Genomic DNA, 16943 nt, shown 5'->3' on the forward strand with positions numbered 1-16943 from the left:
CTCGAACTTCAATCCTCCCTCGAACTTCAATCCTCCCTCGAACTTCAATCCTCCCTCGAACTTCAATCGCCCGTCGAAATTCAATCCTCCCTCGAACTTCAATCCTCCCTCGAACTTCAATCCTCCCTCGAACTTCAATCCTCCCTCGAACTTCAATCCTCCCTCGAACTTCAATCTCCCCTCGAACTTCAATCCTCCCTCGAACTTCAATCTCCCGTCGAACTTCAATCCTCCCTCCAACTTCAATCCTCCCTCGAACTTCAATCCCCCGTCGAACTTCAATCCTCCCTCGAAATTCAATCCTCCCTCGAACTTCAATCCTCCCTCGAACTTCAATCCTCCCTCGAACTTCAATCCTCCCTCGAACTTCAATCCTCCCTCGAACTTCAATCCTCCCTCGAACTTCAATCCCCCGTCGAACTTCAATCTCCCTCGAACTTCAATCCTCCCTCGAGCTTCAATCCCCCGTCGAACTTCAATCCTCCCTCGAACTTCAATCCACCCTCGAACTTCAATCCCCCCTCGAACTTCAATCCTCCCTCGAACTTCAATCCCCCGTCGAACTTCAATCCTCCCTCGAACTTCAATCCTCCTTCGAACTTTAATCCTCCCTCGAACTTTAATCCTCCCTCGAACTTCAATCCTCCCTCGAACTTCAATCTCCCCTCGAACTTCAATCCTCCCTCGAACTTCAATCCTCCCTCGAACTTCAATCCTCCCTCGAACTTCAATCCTCCCTCGAACTTCAATCCTCCCTCGAACTTCAATCTCCCCTCGAACTTCAATCCTCCCTCGAAATTCAATCCTCCCTCGAACTTCAATCCTCCCTCGAACTTCAATCCTCCCTCGAACTTCAATCCCCCGTCGAACTTCAATCCTCCCTCGAACTTCAATCCTCCCTCGAACTTCAATCCTCCCTCGAACTTCAATCCCCCGTCGAACTTCAATCTCCCTCGAACTTCAATCCTCCCTCGAGCTTCAATCCCCCGTCGAACTTCAATCCTCCCTCGAACTTCAATCCACCCTCGAACTTCAATCCCCCCTCGAACTTCAATCCTCCCTCGAACTTCAATCCCCCGTCGAACTTCAATCCTCCCTCGAACTTCAATCCTCCTTCGAACTTTAATCCTCCCTCGAACTTTAATCCTCCCTCGAACTTCAATCCTCCCTCGAACTTCAATCTCCCCTCCAACTTCAATCCCCCTCGAACTTCAATCCTCCCTCGAACTTCAATCCTCCCACGAACTTCAATCCTCCCTCGAACTTCAATCCTCCCTCGAACTTCAATCCTCCCTCGAACTTCAATCCTCCCTCGAACTTCAATCTCCCGTCGAACTTCAATCCTCCCTCGAACTTCAATCCCCCGTCGAACTTCAATCCTCCCTCGAAATTCAATCCTCCCTCGAACTTCAATCCTCCCTCGAACTTCAATCCTCCCTCGAACTTCAATCCCCCGTCGAACTTCAATCCTCCCTCGAACTTCAATCCTCCCTCGAACTTCAATCCTCCCTCGAACTTCAATCCCCCGTCGAACTTCAATCTCCCTCGAACTTCAATCCCCCCTCGAGCTTCAATCCCCCCTCGAACTTCAATCCTCCCTCGAACTTCAATCCTCCCTCGAACTTCAATCCTCCCTCGAACTTGAATCCCCCGTCGAACTTCAATCCTCCCTCGAACTTCAATCCTCCCTCGAACTTCAATCCTCCCTCGAACTTCAATCCTCCCTCGAACTTCAATCCCCCGTCGAACTTCAATCCTCCCTCGAACTTCAATCCTCCCTCGAACTTCAATCCCCCCTCGAACTTCAATCCTCCCTCGAACTTCAATCCTCCCTCGAACTTCAATCCTCCCTCGAACTTCAATCCCCCGTCGAACTTCAATCCTCCCTCGAACTTCAATCCTCCCTCGAACTTCAATCCTCCCTCGAACTTCAATCCTCCCTCGAACTTCAATCCCCCTCGAACTTCAATCTCCCCTCCAACTTCAATCCCCCTCGAACTTCAATCCTCCCTCGAACTTCAATCCTCCCTCGAACTTCAATCCCCCCTCGAACTTCAATCCCCCCTCGAACTTCAATCCCCCCTCGAACTTCAATCCCCCTCCAACTTCAATCCTCCCTCGAACTTCAATCCTCCCTCGAACTTCAATCCTCCCTCGAACTTCAATCCTCCCTCGAACTTCAATCCTCCCTCGAACTTCAATCCTCCCTCGAACTTCAATCTCCCCTCGAACTTCAATCCTCCCTCGAACTTCAATCCTCCCTCGAACTTCAATCCTCCCTCGAACTTCAATCTCCCTCGAACTTCAATCTCCCTCGAACTTCAATCCTCCCTCGAACTTCAATCTCCCGTCGAACTTCAATCCTCCCTCGAACTTCAATCCTCCCTCGAACTTCAATCCTCCCTCGAACAACAATCCTCCCTCGAACTTCATTCCTCCCTCGAACTTCAATCCTCCCTCGAACTTCAATCCTCCCTCGAACTACAATCCTCCCTTGAACTTCAATCCTCCCTCGAACTTCAATCCTCCCTCGAACTTCAATCCTCCCTCGAACTACAATCCCCCTCGAACTTCAATCCTCCCTCGAACTTCAATCCCCCGTCGACCTTCAGTCTCCCCTCGAACTTCAATCCTCCCTCGAACTTCAATCTCCCGTCGAACTTCAATCCTCCCTCGAACTTCAATCTCCCTCGAACTTCAATCTCCCTCGAACTTCAATCTACCTCGAACTTCAATCCTGCCTCGAACTTCAATCTCCCGTCGAACTTCAATCCCCCGTCGACCTTCAGTCTCCCCTCGAACTTCAATCCTCCCTCGAACTTCAATCTCCCGTCGAACTTCAATCCTCCCTCGAACTACAATCCTCCCTCGAACTTCAATCCTCCCTCGAACTTCAATCCCCCTCGAACTTCAATCCTCCCTCGAACTTCAATCCTCCCTCGAACATCAATCCTCCCTCGAACTTCAATCCTCCCTCGAACTTCAATCTCCCCTTGAACTTCAATCCTCCCTCGAACTTCAATCCTCCCTCGAACTTCAATCCTCCCTCGAACTTCAATACCCCCTCGAACTTCAATCCCCCCTCGAACTTCAATCCTCCTCGAACTTCAATCCCCCCTCGAAATTCAATCCGCCCTCGAACTTCAATCCCCCCTCGACCTTCAATCCCCCCTCGAACTTCAATCCTCCCTCGAACTTCAATCCTCCCTCGAACTTCAATCCTCCCTCGAACTTCAATCTCCCGTCGAACTTCAATCCTCCCTCGAACTTCAATCCTCCCTCGAACTTCAATCCTCCCTCGAACTTCAATCTCCCGTCGAACTTCAATCCTCCCTCGAACTACAATCCTCCCTCGAACTTCAATCCTCCCTCGAACTTCAATCCTCCCTCGAACTTCAATCCCCCTCGAACTTCAATCCCCCTCGAACTTCAATCCTCCCTCGAACTTCAATCCTCCCTCGAACATCAATCCTCCCTCGAACTTCAATCCTCCCTCGAACTTCAATCTCCCCTTGAACTTCAATCCTCCCTCGAACTTCAATCCTCCCTCGAACTTCAATCCTCCCTCGAACTTCAATACCCCCTCGAACTTCAATCCCCCCTCGAACTTCAATCCTCCTCGAACTTCAATCCCCCCTCGAAATTCAATCCGCCCTCGAACTTCAATCCCCCCTCGAACTTCAATCCCCCCTCGAACTTCAATCCTCCCTCGAACTTCAATCCTCCCTCGAACTTCAATTCTCCCTCGAACTTCAATCTCCCGTCGAACTTCAATCCTCCCTCGAACTTCAATCCTCCCTCGAACTTCAATCCTCCCTCGAACTTCAATCCTCCCTCAAACTTCAATCCCCCTCGAACTTCAATCCTCCCTCGAACTTCAATCCTCCCTCGAACTTCAATCTCCCTCGAACTTCAATCCCCCTCGAACTTCAATCCTCCCTCGAACTTCAATCCCCCTCGAACTTCAATCCCCCTCGAACTTCAATCCTCCCTCGAACTTCAATCCTCCCTTGAACTTCAATCTCCCCTTGAACTTCAATCCTCCCTTGAACTTCAATCCTCCCTTGAACTTCAATCTCCCGTTGAACTTCAATCCTCCCTAAAACTTCAATCCCCCTCGAACTTCAATCCTCCCTCGAACTTCAATCCTCCCTCGAACTTCAATCTCCCTCGAACTTCAATCCCCCTCGAACTTCAATCCTCCCTCGAACTTCAATCCCCCTCGAACTTCAATCCCCCTCGAACTTCAATCCTCCCTCGAACTTCAATCCTCCCTCGAACTTCAATCCTCCCTCGAACTTCAATCTCCCCTTGAACTTCAATCCTCCCTTGAACTTCAATCCTCCCTCGAACTTCAATCCTCCCTCGAACTTCAATCCTCCCTCGAACTTCAATCTCCCGTCGAACTTCAATCCTCCCTTGAACTTCAATCTCCCCTCGAACTTTAATCCTCCCTCGAACTTCAATCCCCCGTCGAACTTCAATCCTCCCTTGAACTTCAATCCTCCCTCGAACTTCAATCTCCCGTCGAACTTCAATCCTCCCTCGAACTTCAATCTCCCCTCGAACTTTAATCCTCCCTCGAACTTCAATCCTCCCTCGAACTTCAATCCTCCCTCGAACTTCAATCCTCCCTCGAACTTCAATCCCCCTCGAACTTCAATCCTCCCTCGAACTTCAATCCTCCATCGAACTTCAATCCTCCCTCGAACTTCAATCCTCCCTCGAGCTTCAATCCTCCCTCGAACTTCAATCCCCCCTCGAACTTCAATCCTCCATCGAACTTCAATCCTCCCTCGAACTTCAATCCTCCCTCGAACTTCAATCTCCTCTCGAACTTCAATCCCCCGTCGAACTTCGATCCCCCTCGAACTTCAATCCTCCCTCGAACTTCAATCCTCCCTCGAACTTCAATCTCCCGTCGAACTTCAATCCTCCCTCGAACTTCAATCCTCCCTCGAACTTCAATCCCCCTCGAACTTCAATCCTCCCTCGAACTTCAATCCTCCCTCGAACTTCAATCCTCCCTCGAACTTCAATCCTCCCTCGAGCTTCAATCCTCCCTCGAACTTCAATCCCCCCTCGAACTTCAATCCTCCATCGAACTTCAATCCTCCCTCGAACTTCAATCCTCCCTCGAACTTCAATCTCCCCTCGAACTTCAATCCTCCATCGAACTTCAATCCTCCCTCGAACTTCAATCCTCCCTCGAACTTCAATCCCCCCTCGAACTTCAATCCCCCTCGAACTTCAATCCCCCGTCGACCTTCAGTCTCCCGAGGGAACCTGGCGCAGACCTACATGAACCTTTTTTTGTGGTTGAACACATGATGAACATCGATGGAATGAAATCGCTTGTGGTTGACAAATACTCCTGGTTGATCTGGTGGTGCTCGGATTGCCACCTGTGTGCAGTCGATGGCACCTTGTACCTGTGGGAAGCCAGCCAGAGACGCAAATCTAATTGCCCGCTCATTCTGGCTACTGTCATCACAGAGGAAGTTTACATAACTCCCAGCCCTGCCTTATTCATTTATGTGCAGCCGACTGGAAGACCCTCGCTATGTTTCCAGTCGCGCCCTGGACAGAACCAGAGACAAAAAAATTGAGGGCAGTAGTAACTTTTACAGCCACTGGTAATGCGTGGCCACCAGGTCCAGCAGGGAGGAGCTCTTCTTCTTGGAGACTGCAGATGTCTGCGACCACCTGACGTGACAATCTCAGCCTCCGGAAACACTGCTGTTCCGAGAGGTCAAGGAAGCTGAGCCTCTGTCTGTAGACCCTGTTAAGTGGTAGTGCCTCCTGCGACCCCTCTGTTGCTCCTCTCTCCATTGCTCCCCTCTGCGTTGCTCCCCTCTCCGTTGCTCCCCTCTCCGTTGCTCCCCTCTCTGTTGCTCCTGTCTCCACTGCTCCCCTCTGCATTGCTCCCCTCTCCGTTGCTCCCCTCTGCATTGCTCCCCTCTCTGTTGTCCACCTCTCTGTTGGTGTCCTCTCTGTTGTCCACCACTCCGTTGCTTCCCTCTCTGTTGCTCCTCTCTCCGTTGCTCCCCTCTGCATTGCTCCCCTCTCCGTTGCTCCCCTCTCTGTTGCTCCTGTCTCCACTGCTCCCCTCTGTGTTGCTCCACTCTCCGTTGCTCCCCTCTCCGTTGCTCCCCTCTCTGTTGTTCCTGTCTCCACTGCTCCCCTCTGTGTTGCTCCACTCTCCGTTGCTCCCCTCTCCGTTGCTCCCCTCTCTGTTGTCCACCTCTCTGTGGTCCACCTCTCTATGGTCCACCTCTCTGTGGTCCACCTCTCTGTGGTCCACCTCTCTATGGTCCACCTCTCTGTTGACCACCTCTCTGTTGTCCACCTCTCTGTGGTCCACCTCCCTGTGGTCCACCTCTCTGTGGTCCACCTCCCTGTGGTCCACCTCTCTGTGGTCCACCTCCCTGTGGTCCACCTCTCTGTGGTCCACCTCCCTGTGGTCCACCTCTCTGTGGTCCACCTCCCTGTGGTCCACCTCTCTGTGGTCCACCTCTCTCTGGTCCACCTCTCTCTGGTCCACCTCTCTCTGGTCCACCTCTCTGTTGTCCACCTCTCTGTTGTCCACCTCTCCGTTGCTCCCCTCTCCGTTGCTCCCCTCTCTGTTGTCCACCTCTCTGTGGTCCACCTCTCTGTTGTCCACCTCTCTGTTGTCCACCTCCCTGTGGTCCACTTCACTGTTGTCCACCTCTCTGTGGTCCACCTCTCTGTTGGTCCACCTCTCTGTTGGTCCACCTCTCTATGGTCCACCTCTCTACTGTCCACCATTCTGTTGTCCACCTCTCTGTTGTCCACCTCTCTGTTGTCCACCTCTCTGTTGTCCACCTCTCTGTTGCTCCCCTCTCTGTTGTCCACCATTCTGTTGTCCACCTCTCTGTTGCTCCCCTCTCTGTTGTCCACCATTCTGTTGTCCACCTCTCTGTTGTCCACCTCTCTGTTGTCCACCATTCTGTTGTCCACCTCTCTGTTGTCCACCATTCTGTTGTCCACCTCTCTGTTGTCCACCTCTCTGTTGTCCACCTCTCTGTTGTCCACCTCCCTGTGGTCCACCTCTCTGTTGTCCACCTCTCTGTTGTCCACCTCCCTGTGGTCCACCTCTCTGTTGGTCCACCTCTCTGTTGCTCCCCTCTCTGTTGTCCACCTCTCTGTTGCTCCCCTCTCTGTTGTCCACCTCTCTGTTGTCCACCTCTCTGTTGTCCACCTCTCTGTTGTCCACCTCTCTGTTGCTCCCCTCTCTGTGGTCCACCTCTCTGTTGCTCCCCTCCCTGTGGTCCACCTCTCTGTTGCTCCCCTCTCTGTTGTCCACCTCTCTGTTGGTCCACCTCTCTGTTGCTCCCCTCTCTCTTGTCCACCTCTCTGTTGCTCCCCTCTCTGTTGTCCACCTCTCTGTTGTCCACCTCTCTGTTGGTCCACCTCTCTGTTGCTCCCCTCTCTGTTGGTCCACCTCTCTGTTGCTCCCCTCTCTGTTGTCCACCTCTCTGTTGGTCCACCTCTCTGTTGCTCCCCTCTCTGTTGTCCACCTCTCTGTTGCTCCCCTCTCTGTTGTCCACCTCTCTGTTGTCCACCTCTCTGTTGGTCCACCTCTCTGTTGCTCCCCTCTCTGTTGTCCACCTCTCTGTGGTCCACCTCTCTGTTGCTCCCCTCTCTGTTGCTCCCCTCTCTGTTGCTCCCCTCTCTGTTGTCCACCTCTCTGTTGGTCCACCTCTCTGTTGCTCCCCTCTCTGTTGTCCACCTCTCTGTGGTCCACCTCTCTGTTGCTCCCCTCTCTGTTGCTCCCCTCTCTGTGGTCCACCTCTCTGTTGCTCCCCTCTCTGTTGTCCACCTCTCTGTTGCTCCCCTCTCTGTTGCTCCCCTCTCTGTGGTCCACCTCTCTGTTGCTCCCCTCTCTGTTGTCCACCTCTCTGTTGCTCCCCTCTCTGTGGTCCACCTCTCTGTTGCTCCCCTCTCTGTTGCTCCCCTCTCCGTTGCTCCCCTCTCTGTTGTCCACCTCTCTGTGGTCCACCTCTCTGTTGTCCACCTCTCTGTTGTCCACCTCCCTGTGGTCCACTTCTCTGTTGTCCACCTCTCTGTGGTCCACCTCTCTGTTGGTCCACCTCTCTGTTGGTCCACCTCTCTATGGTCCACCTCTCTACTGTCCACCATTCTGTTGTCCACCTCTCTGTTGTCCACCTCTCTGTTGTCCACCTCTCTGTTGTCCACCTCTCTGTTGCTCCCCTCTCTGTTGTCCACCATTCTGTTGTCCACCTCTCTGTTGCTCCCCTCTCTGTTGTCCACCATTCTGTTGTCCACCTCTCTGTTGTCCACCTCTCTGTTGTCCACCATTCTGTTGTCCACCTCTCTGTTGTCCACCATTCTGTTGTCCACCTCTCTGTTGTCCACCTCTCTGTTGTCCACCTCTCTGTTGTCCACCTCCCTGTGGTCCACCTCTCTGTTGTCCACCTCTCTATGGTCCACCTCTCTACTGTCCACCATTCTGTTGTCCACCTCTCTGTTGTCCACCTCTCTGTTGTCCACCTCTCTGTTGTCCACCTCTCTGTTGCTCCCCTCTCTGTTGTCCACCATTCTGTTGTCCACCTCTCTGTTGCTCCCCTCTCTGTTGTCCACCATTCTGTTGTCCACCTCTCTGTTGTCCACCTCTCTGTTGTCCACCATTCTGTTGTCCACCTCTCTGTTGTCCACCATTCTGTTGTCCACCTCTCTGTTGTCCACCTCTCTGTTGTCCACCTCTCTGTTGTCCACCTCCCTGTGGTCCACCTCTCTGTTGTCCACCTCTCTGTTGTCCACCTCCCTGTGGTCCACCTCTCTGTTGGTCCACCTCTCTGTTGCTCCCCTCTCTGTTGTCCACCTCTCTGTTGCTCCCCTCTCTGTTGTCCACCTCTCTGTTGTCCACCTCTCTGTTGTCCACCTCTCTGTTGTCCACCTCTCTGTTGCTCCCCTCTCTGTGGTCCACCTCTCTGTTGCTCCCCTCCCTGTGGTCCACCTCTCTGTTGCTCCCCTCTCTGTTGTCCACCTCTCTGTTGGTCCACCTCTCTGTTGCTCCCCTCTCTCTTGTCCACCTCTCTGTTGCTCCCCTCTCTGTTGTCCACCTCTCTGTTGTCCACCTCTCTGTTGGTCCACCTCTCTGTTGCTCCCCTCTCTGTTGGTCCACCTCTCTGTTGCTCCCCTCTCTGTTGTCCACCTCTCTGTTGGTCCACCTCTCTGTTGCTCCCCTCTCTGTTGTCCACCTCTCTGTTGCTCCCCTCTCTGTTGTCCACCTCTCTGTTGTCCACCTCTCTGTTGGTCCACCTCTCTGTTGCTCCCCTCTCTGTTGTCCACCTCTCTGTGGTCCACCTCTCTGTTGCTCCCCTCTCTGTTGCTCCCCTCTCTGTTGCTCCCCTCTCTGTTGTCCACCTCTCTGTTGGTCCACCTCTCTGTTGCTCCCCTCTCTGTTGTCCACCTCTCTGTGGTCCACCTCTCTGTTGCTCCCCTCTCTGTTGCTCCCCTCTCTGTGGTCCACCTCTCTGTTGCTCCCCTCTCTGTTGTCCACCTCTCTGTTGCTCCCCTCTCTGTTGCTCCCCTCTCTGCGGTCCACCTCTCTGTTGCTCCCCTCTCTGTTGTCCACCTCTCTGTTGCTCCCCTCTCTGTGGTCCACCTCTCTGTTGCTCCCCTCTCTGTTGCTCCCCTCTCCGTTGCTCCCCTCTCTGTTGTCCACCTCTCTGTGGTCCACCTCTCTGTTGTCCACCTCTCTGTTGTCCACCTCCCTGTGGTCCACTTCTCTGTTGTCCACCTCTCTGTGGTCCACCTCTCTGTTGGTCCACCTCTCTGTTGGTCCACCTCTCTATGGTCCACCTCTCTACTGTCCACCATTCTGTTGTCCACCTCTCTGTTGTCCACCTCTCTGTTGTCCACCTCTCTGTTGTCCACCTCTCTGTTGCTCCCCTCTCTGTTGTCCACCATTCTGTTGTCCACCTCTCTGTTGCTCCCCTCTCTGTTGTCCACCATTCTGTTGTCCACCTCTCTGTTGTCCACCTCTCTGTTGTCCACCATTCTGTTGTCCACCTCTCTGTTGTCCACCATTCTGTTGTCCACCTCTCTGTTGTCCACCTCTCTGTTGTCCACCTCTCTGTTGTCCACCTCCCTGTGGTCCACCTCTCTGTTGTCCACCTCTCTGTTGTCCACCTCCCTGTGGTCCACCTCTCTGTTGGTCCACCTCTCTGTTGCTCCCCTCTCTGTTGTCCACCTCTCTGTTGCTCCCCTCTCTGTTGTCCACCTCTCTGTTGTCCACCTCTCTGTTGTCCACCTCTCTGTTGTCCACCTCTCTGTTGCTCCCCTCTCTGTGGTCCACCTCTCTGTTGCTCCCCTCCCTGTGGTCCACCTCTCTGTTGCTCCCCTCTCTGTTGTCCACCTCTCTGTTGGTCCACCTCTCTGTTGCTCCCCTCTCTCTTGTCCACCTCTCTGTTGCTCCCCTCTCTGTTGTCCACCTCTCTGTTGTCCACCTCTCTGTTGGTCCACCTCTCTGTTGCTCCCCTCTCTGTTGGTCCACCTCTCTGTTGCTCCCCTCTCTGTTGTCCACCTCTCTGTTGGTCCACCTCTCTGTTGCTCCCCTCTCTGTTGTCCACCTCTCTGTTGCTCCCCTCTCTGTTGTCCACCTCTCTGTTGTCCACCTCTCTGTTGGTCCACCTCTCTGTTGCTCCCCTCTCTGTTGTCCACCTCTCTGTGGTCCACCTCTCTGTTGCTCCCCTCTCTGTTGCTCCCCTCTCTGTTGCTCCCCTCTCTGTTGTCCACCTCTCTGTTGGTCCACCTCTCTGTTGCTCCCCTCTCTGTTGTCCACCTCTCTGTGGTCCACCTCTCTGTTGCTCCCCTCTCTGTTGCTCCCCTCTCTGTGGTCCACCTCTCTGTTGCTCCCCTCTCTGTTGTCCACCTCTCTGTTGCTCCCCTCTCTGTTGCTCCCCTCTCTGTGGTCCACCTCTCTGTTGCTCCCCTCTCTGTTGTCCACCTCTCTGTTGCTCCCCTCTCTGTGGTCCACCTCTCTGTTGCTCCCCTCTCTGTTGCTCCCCTCTCTGTTGTCCACCTCTCTGTTGCTCCCCTCTCTGTTGCTCCCCTCTCTGTGGTCCACCTCTCTGTTGCTCCCCTCTCTGTGGTCCACCTCTCTGTTGCTCCCCTCTCTGTGGTCCACCTCTCTGTTGCTCCCCTCTCTGTGGTCCACCTCTCTGTTGCTCCCCTCTCTGTGGTCCACCTCTCTGTGGTCCACCTCTCTGTGGTCCACCTCTCTGTTGCTCCCCTCTCTGTTGTCCACCTCTCTGTTGTCCACCTCTCTGTTGGTCCACCTCTCTGTTGCTCCCCTCTCTGTGGTCCACCTCTCTGTGGTCCACCTCTCTGTGGTCCACCTCTCTGTTGCTCCCCTCTCTGTTGTCCACCTCTCTGTTGGTCCACCTCTCTGTTGCTCCCCTCTCTGTTGTCCACCTCTCTGTTGTCCACCTCTCTGTTGGTCCACCTCTCTGTTGTCCACCTCTCTGTTGTCCACCTCTCTGTTGGTCCACCTCTCTGTTGTCCACCTCTCTGTTGCTCCCCTCTCTGTTGTCCACCTCTCTGTTGTCCACCTCTCTGTTGCTCCCCTCTCTGTTGTCCACCTCTCTGTTGCTCCCCTCTCTGTGGTCCACCTCTCTGTTGCTCCCCTCCCTGTGGTCCACCTCTCTGTTGCTCCCCTCCCTGTTGTCCACCTCTCTGTTGCTCCCCTCTCTGTTGTCCACCTCTCTGTTGGTCCACCTCTCTGTTGCTCCCCTCTCTGTTGTCCACCTCTCTGTTGCTCCCCTCTCTGTTGTCCACCTCTCTGTTGTCCACCTCTCTGTTGGTCCACCTCTCTGTTGCTCCCCTCTCTGTTGTCCACCTCTCTGTGGTCCACCTCTCTGTTGCTCCCCTCTCTGTTGCTCCCCTCTCTGTTGCTCCCCTCTCTGTTGTCCACCTCTCTGTTGCTCCCCTCTCTGTTGCTCCCCTCTCTGTGGTCCACCTCTCTGTTGCTCCCCTCTCTGTTGTCCACCTCTCTGTTGCTCCCCTCTCTGTTGCTCCCCTCTCTGTTGTCCACCTCTCTGTTGCTCCCCTCTCTGTTGCTCCCCTCTCTGTGGTCCACCTCTCTGTTGCTCCCCTCTCTGTGGTCCACCTCTCTGTTGCTCCCCTCTCTGTGGTCCACCTCTCTGTTGCTCCCCTCTCTGTTGCTCCCCTCTCTGTTGTCCACCTCTCTGTTGCTCCCCTCTCTGTGGTCCACCTCTCTGTTGCTCCCCTCTCTGTGGTCCACCTCTCTGTTGCTCCCCTCTCTGTGGTCCACCTCTCTGTGGTCCACCTCTCTGTGGTCCACCTCTCTGTTGCTCCCCTCTCTGTTGTCCACCTCTCTGTTGTCCACCTCTCTGTTGCTCCCCTCTCTGTGGTCCACCTCTCTGTGGTCCACCTCTCTGTTGGTCCACCTCTCTGTTGCTCCCCTCTCTGTGGTCCACCTCTCTGTGGTCCACCTCTCTGTGGTCCACCTCTCTGTTGCTCCCCTCTCTGTTGTCCACCTCTCTGTTGTCCACCTCTCTGTTGGTCCACCTCTCTGTTGCTCCCCTCTCTGTGGTCCACCTCTCTGTGGTCCACCTCTCTGTGGTCCACCTCTCTGTTGCTCCCCTCTCTGTTGTCCACCTCTCTGTTGTCCACCTCTCTGTGGTCCACCTCTCTGTTGCTCCCCTCTCTGTGGTCCACCTCTCTGTTGGTCCACCTCTCTGTTGGTCCACCTCTCTGTTGCTCCCCTCTCTGTTGTCCACCTCTCTGTTGTCCACCTCTCTGTTGGTCCACCTCTCTGTTGTCCACCTCTCTGTTGTCCACCTCTCTGTTGCTCCCCTCTCTGTGGTCCACCTGCAGCTCCAACCACAGTACGACCTTGCTGATGTGGATGCTGATTTTCTTCCTCGTCTGAAGTCCAATTGAAAGCAGCTATGGTGCCATCCATCCTGATGTTCTTTGCGTGATCACCTCCAAACTCTACAACTACGTCTGTCACAACAAGTACTCTTACCAAACCGTTTCACAGAAGGAACTGAGAAAGCAGTTGTGAGCACTGAACCTTTATTCATATCGAGACACCTGACCTTTAACCACCTCCATGAAGTGCCGCTCAACCTCGCCTCTGTTTTACTACCGAGTTTCCCGAAGCCCGAGAAACCTGTGCAGGAGGCGTTCATTTCAAACCGTTGCCAAAATCTCCTGAAAGGACACTCATTAACATATTATAATGACAGACCCGCCTCTCCAGAGCGGGTCACTCGACCACACCCAAACCCGCCTCCGTTAAATCGGAAGTAGGTGCGTTCACAGCGGGTTGGGGTCAGGTTTCAGATTTTTCAAATTTTAACCAACCTCTCACTTGCCCCTGGAAGTCCTGCCCACCGAGACTTTGGCTTGTGATGTGCGTGATTTTCTGCTCACCGTGGACGGGAAGTCATAGGTGTCGCGTGCCGGAATTTCCCAAGATGCTCTCTCGCTGGGCGAGGCTCCCTATCAGGAGCACAGAGTTCGAAAATAACCCCTATAAAGAGCAGATTGCAGGGTAACGGCAAACGGTACTCTGAAACATAAAGAGCAAATGTTGAAAAACACTCAGCAGGTCAGGCAGTGTCTGTGGAGAGGAAAGCACAAAGATAACGTTTCGGGTCGATGACATTTCATCACGTTAGATGTGAACAGCTTTTATGCAAGAGCAGAGCCAGGGAAAAGGGGTGTCTTGTTTAAAGATATGCATAATTTCAAATGATGTGGAGATGCCGGTGATGGACTGGGGTTGACAATTGTAAACAATTTTACAACACCAAGTTATAGTCCAACAATTTTATTTTAAAATCCACAAGCTTTCGGAGGCTTCCTCCTTCCTCAGGTGAATGTTCACATTCACCTGAGGAAGGAGGAAGCCTCCGAAAGCTTGTGGATTTTAAAATAAAATTGTTGGACTATAACTTGGTGTTGTAAAATTGTTCATAATTTCAAAGGAAAACAAACTAAATTTTTAACTGAAATTCTACCAACACTTAAACATTGCAGCATTTAAGTTGACTGGGGTTGGAATTCCACGGAATTACCACTGATGTCCCATCAGTAGTTCCGGCAGTCCAGAGAAATGGGTGGAACTGGTCTGATTACAACATTCACTGGTTCTCCCTCCAGGACTCCCTGGTAGCTCAGTGAATAGCTGGGCCCTACAACACTGCAAGGTCATTGATTCGATTGCCAATCTGCGCTCAACTGGAGTGATGCAGTTGGCCTCAGACCCCCTGGGTTAGAGAGGGGGAAAATCAGCCGGGGTTCAGTGAGGTGCTCCAAGTCGATTGGTTCTTGTGAAGTTTCTCCAACGGGGAGTCAACACCTTCAGGAAGGGAAGGTGGAGACAGGAGCGGAAAAGAAAAGATTCTCACTCGCACTTTGTTTACCCGTGCGGTTTCATTTTTCCATCCTTTTTATTGTGGTAAATGATCTTTCGTCAGTCTCGTTTATGTCAAAATGAGCTTCTATATCAAGCAGAGCGCTCTACTCAAAAGACCAAATGAAAGCTGGTTCCAATAATTCAACTCTAACCCACGTTGTGCTCTCACTTTTAATTTATTTTCTGTCAGGAGTAAGGTCAACTGCTTTTTGCTGTGCTCATTAAGTTGATGGATGACAGAGCCGAAGGATAAGCATCCTTTCATTCTGTGTTAAGTAACAGTGTGAAGCACAGTTAGATCAGGTACAGTGTGGGCCACTGCCAATGTTAGTCTCCTGCTCATGGCCCTGGCAAACTAAATAAACCAGAATCTCAAAAGACACTCTCTTTTTTTATATACATTCACGGGACGTGGGCATGGCTGGCGAGGCCGGCATTTATTGCCCATCCCCAATTGCCCCTGAGAAGGTGGTGGTGAGCCGCCTTCTTGAACCGCTGCAGTCTGTGTGGTGAAAGTTCCCTTCTTGATACACCCTTTAATTAATGATATCGCCACAGTCGGTTTAAACCCTGAAACTAGATAAGAGAAAGTTATGCAATACTTTTGGTACATTATCTTTTTTTATATTTGTGGGTTTTCACCCTATTCCTGCCGATTCCTGTACATTCCTGAGTGTCACCTGTGGCTCAGTGGTAGGCCAATCACCTCTGAGTCCAAAGGTTGATGGGTTGAAATCCCACTCCAGAGACTTGTGCACATAATCCAGGCTGATTCATCATTGAAGTACTTAGGGAGTGCTGTCCTTCGGCTGAGATATTAAACTGAGCCCCCTCTTTCAGGTGGACGTAAAAGTTCCCACAGGACTATGTTAAAGAGGAGCAGGGGAGTTCGCCAGGTGTCCTGGCCAATCATTATCCCTTAACCAACATCAGTAAAGCAGATATTCTGAACATTTATTTCATTGCTGTTTGTGGGACCTTGCTGTGCACAAATTGGCTGCTGTGTTTTCTACATTACAACAGTGACTATACTTCAAAAGTACTTCGTTGGCTGGGAGTGCTTTGGGACGTCCTGCTGTCGTGAAAGGTGCGATATGAATCCAAGTTATTTCTTTCTCATTCGTATTGTTGCCACCATTACTTTCAACACAAGCGTCCTTACAACAGCTAACAATCTTCATTAAAAAAAATTAGCCTTTCTTTAAACTTCCACCTGCCCCATGAAGGTGCCCCTGACCCAGGCCGCATCTCCGGTGGGTGCTCACACCATTAGTGAGAGCGATGGGGCGCCCAGCTCAGGTGGGAGGGAGGATTTAGCAGAGCAGCCCAGTTGCAGTGTAAGTGAGAGTATAAAAATGTTTGGAATGCTGCCACGTTCCCTTCAACCAGTTTCCCCAAAGCAATCAATTACTGCATTCAGTGAAACAGACCGTTTAAATGTTAAATCCTTCCAAGGCTCTCACAACGCTGGGCACCATGGACTGATGGGCATTCTACCCAGCCTGCAATGCCCGTGCGCCATTGGCGGGGTGCACGTTATACAAAGCATTCCCTCATTGGCACGGCATCTAAATGCATGTGCCCATTTGTGAACAGGCAAATTGTGCCCTTGTCCCCACTTCTATGAGATGGGCAGTGTAACCAGGTCCTGCCCCCAATCCCACTCCCGCCTACCCAGATTACGGTAACTCTGTGGGCCCCAGGACTATGGAATTCGGGATTTACGTCTCTTTGGTAGTGGGTTAGGTTTTGTGGGTTAATTTGAATCCTGCCTCCCAGCGCCTAGACCCTCCAACCCCTGAATACAGAGCAGAAATGGATTGTTTTATGGGGCTCAAATATCAGACTATGTGGGGGAGATTTCCCCCCCTCCCTCCATGCAGCCTTCTGGAGGCTGGCATGGCGACTGCCCACCCGATAGTGCCAGCGGGAGGCCAGGTCCATTTTGAGGGCCAGGCCTCATTTACACACAGCTGGCAGCTGCGGTCAGAAAACAAGTGCTCCAGGACACAGGCCTCCGACTGCGGGCCGCCAAAATATCGGAGTGTGGGGGGGGGGACATTCTCAGGAGGGGGGACGATTTATCTTCTACTAGATTGATTCCTGGGATGAGAGGGTTGTCCTATGAGGAGAGATTGAGTGGAATGGGCCTAATTTCTGGAGTTTAGAAGAATGAGAGGTGATCTCATTGAGACGTGCAAGATTCTGAGGGGGCTTGACAGGGTAGATGATGAGAAGCTGTTTCCCCTGGCTGGAGAGTCTAGAACTGGGGGCATAGTCTCAGGGTAAGGGGTCGGCCATTTAAGACTGAGATGAGGAGGAATTTCTTTGGAATTCTCCAACCCAGAGGGCTGTGGATGCTCAGTCGTTGAGTATATTCAAGGCTGAGATGGATAGATTTTTGGACTCTAGGGGAATCAAGGGATATGGGGATCAGGTGGGAAAGTGGAGTTGAGGTTGAAGATCAGCCATGATCTTAGTGAATGGTGGAGCAGGCTTGAGG

The 16943-nt window shown here is 52.5% G+C and overlaps 1 long non-coding RNA gene across 2 annotated transcripts in view; it reads right to left on the minus strand.

Annotated features, from left to right (window-relative positions):
• The window catches only part of LOC137322041 (uncharacterized), a 157066-nt gene that overhangs the window by 112913 nt on the left and 27210 nt on the right, over positions 1-16943 (minus strand). For both annotated transcript variants that reach the window (XR_010962947.1, XR_010962946.1), the window contains exon 2: positions 13384-13591. This is a non-coding gene — a long non-coding RNA (uncharacterized lncRNA). The remainder of the gene's footprint in view (positions 1-13383; positions 13592-16943) is intronic.

Source organism: Heptranchias perlo, chromosome 5 (genome assembly GCF_035084215.1).
Source record: "Heptranchias perlo isolate sHepPer1 chromosome 5, sHepPer1.hap1, whole genome shotgun sequence".
NCBI classification, from domain to species: Eukaryota; Metazoa; Chordata; class Chondrichthyes; order Hexanchiformes; family Hexanchidae; genus Heptranchias; species Heptranchias perlo.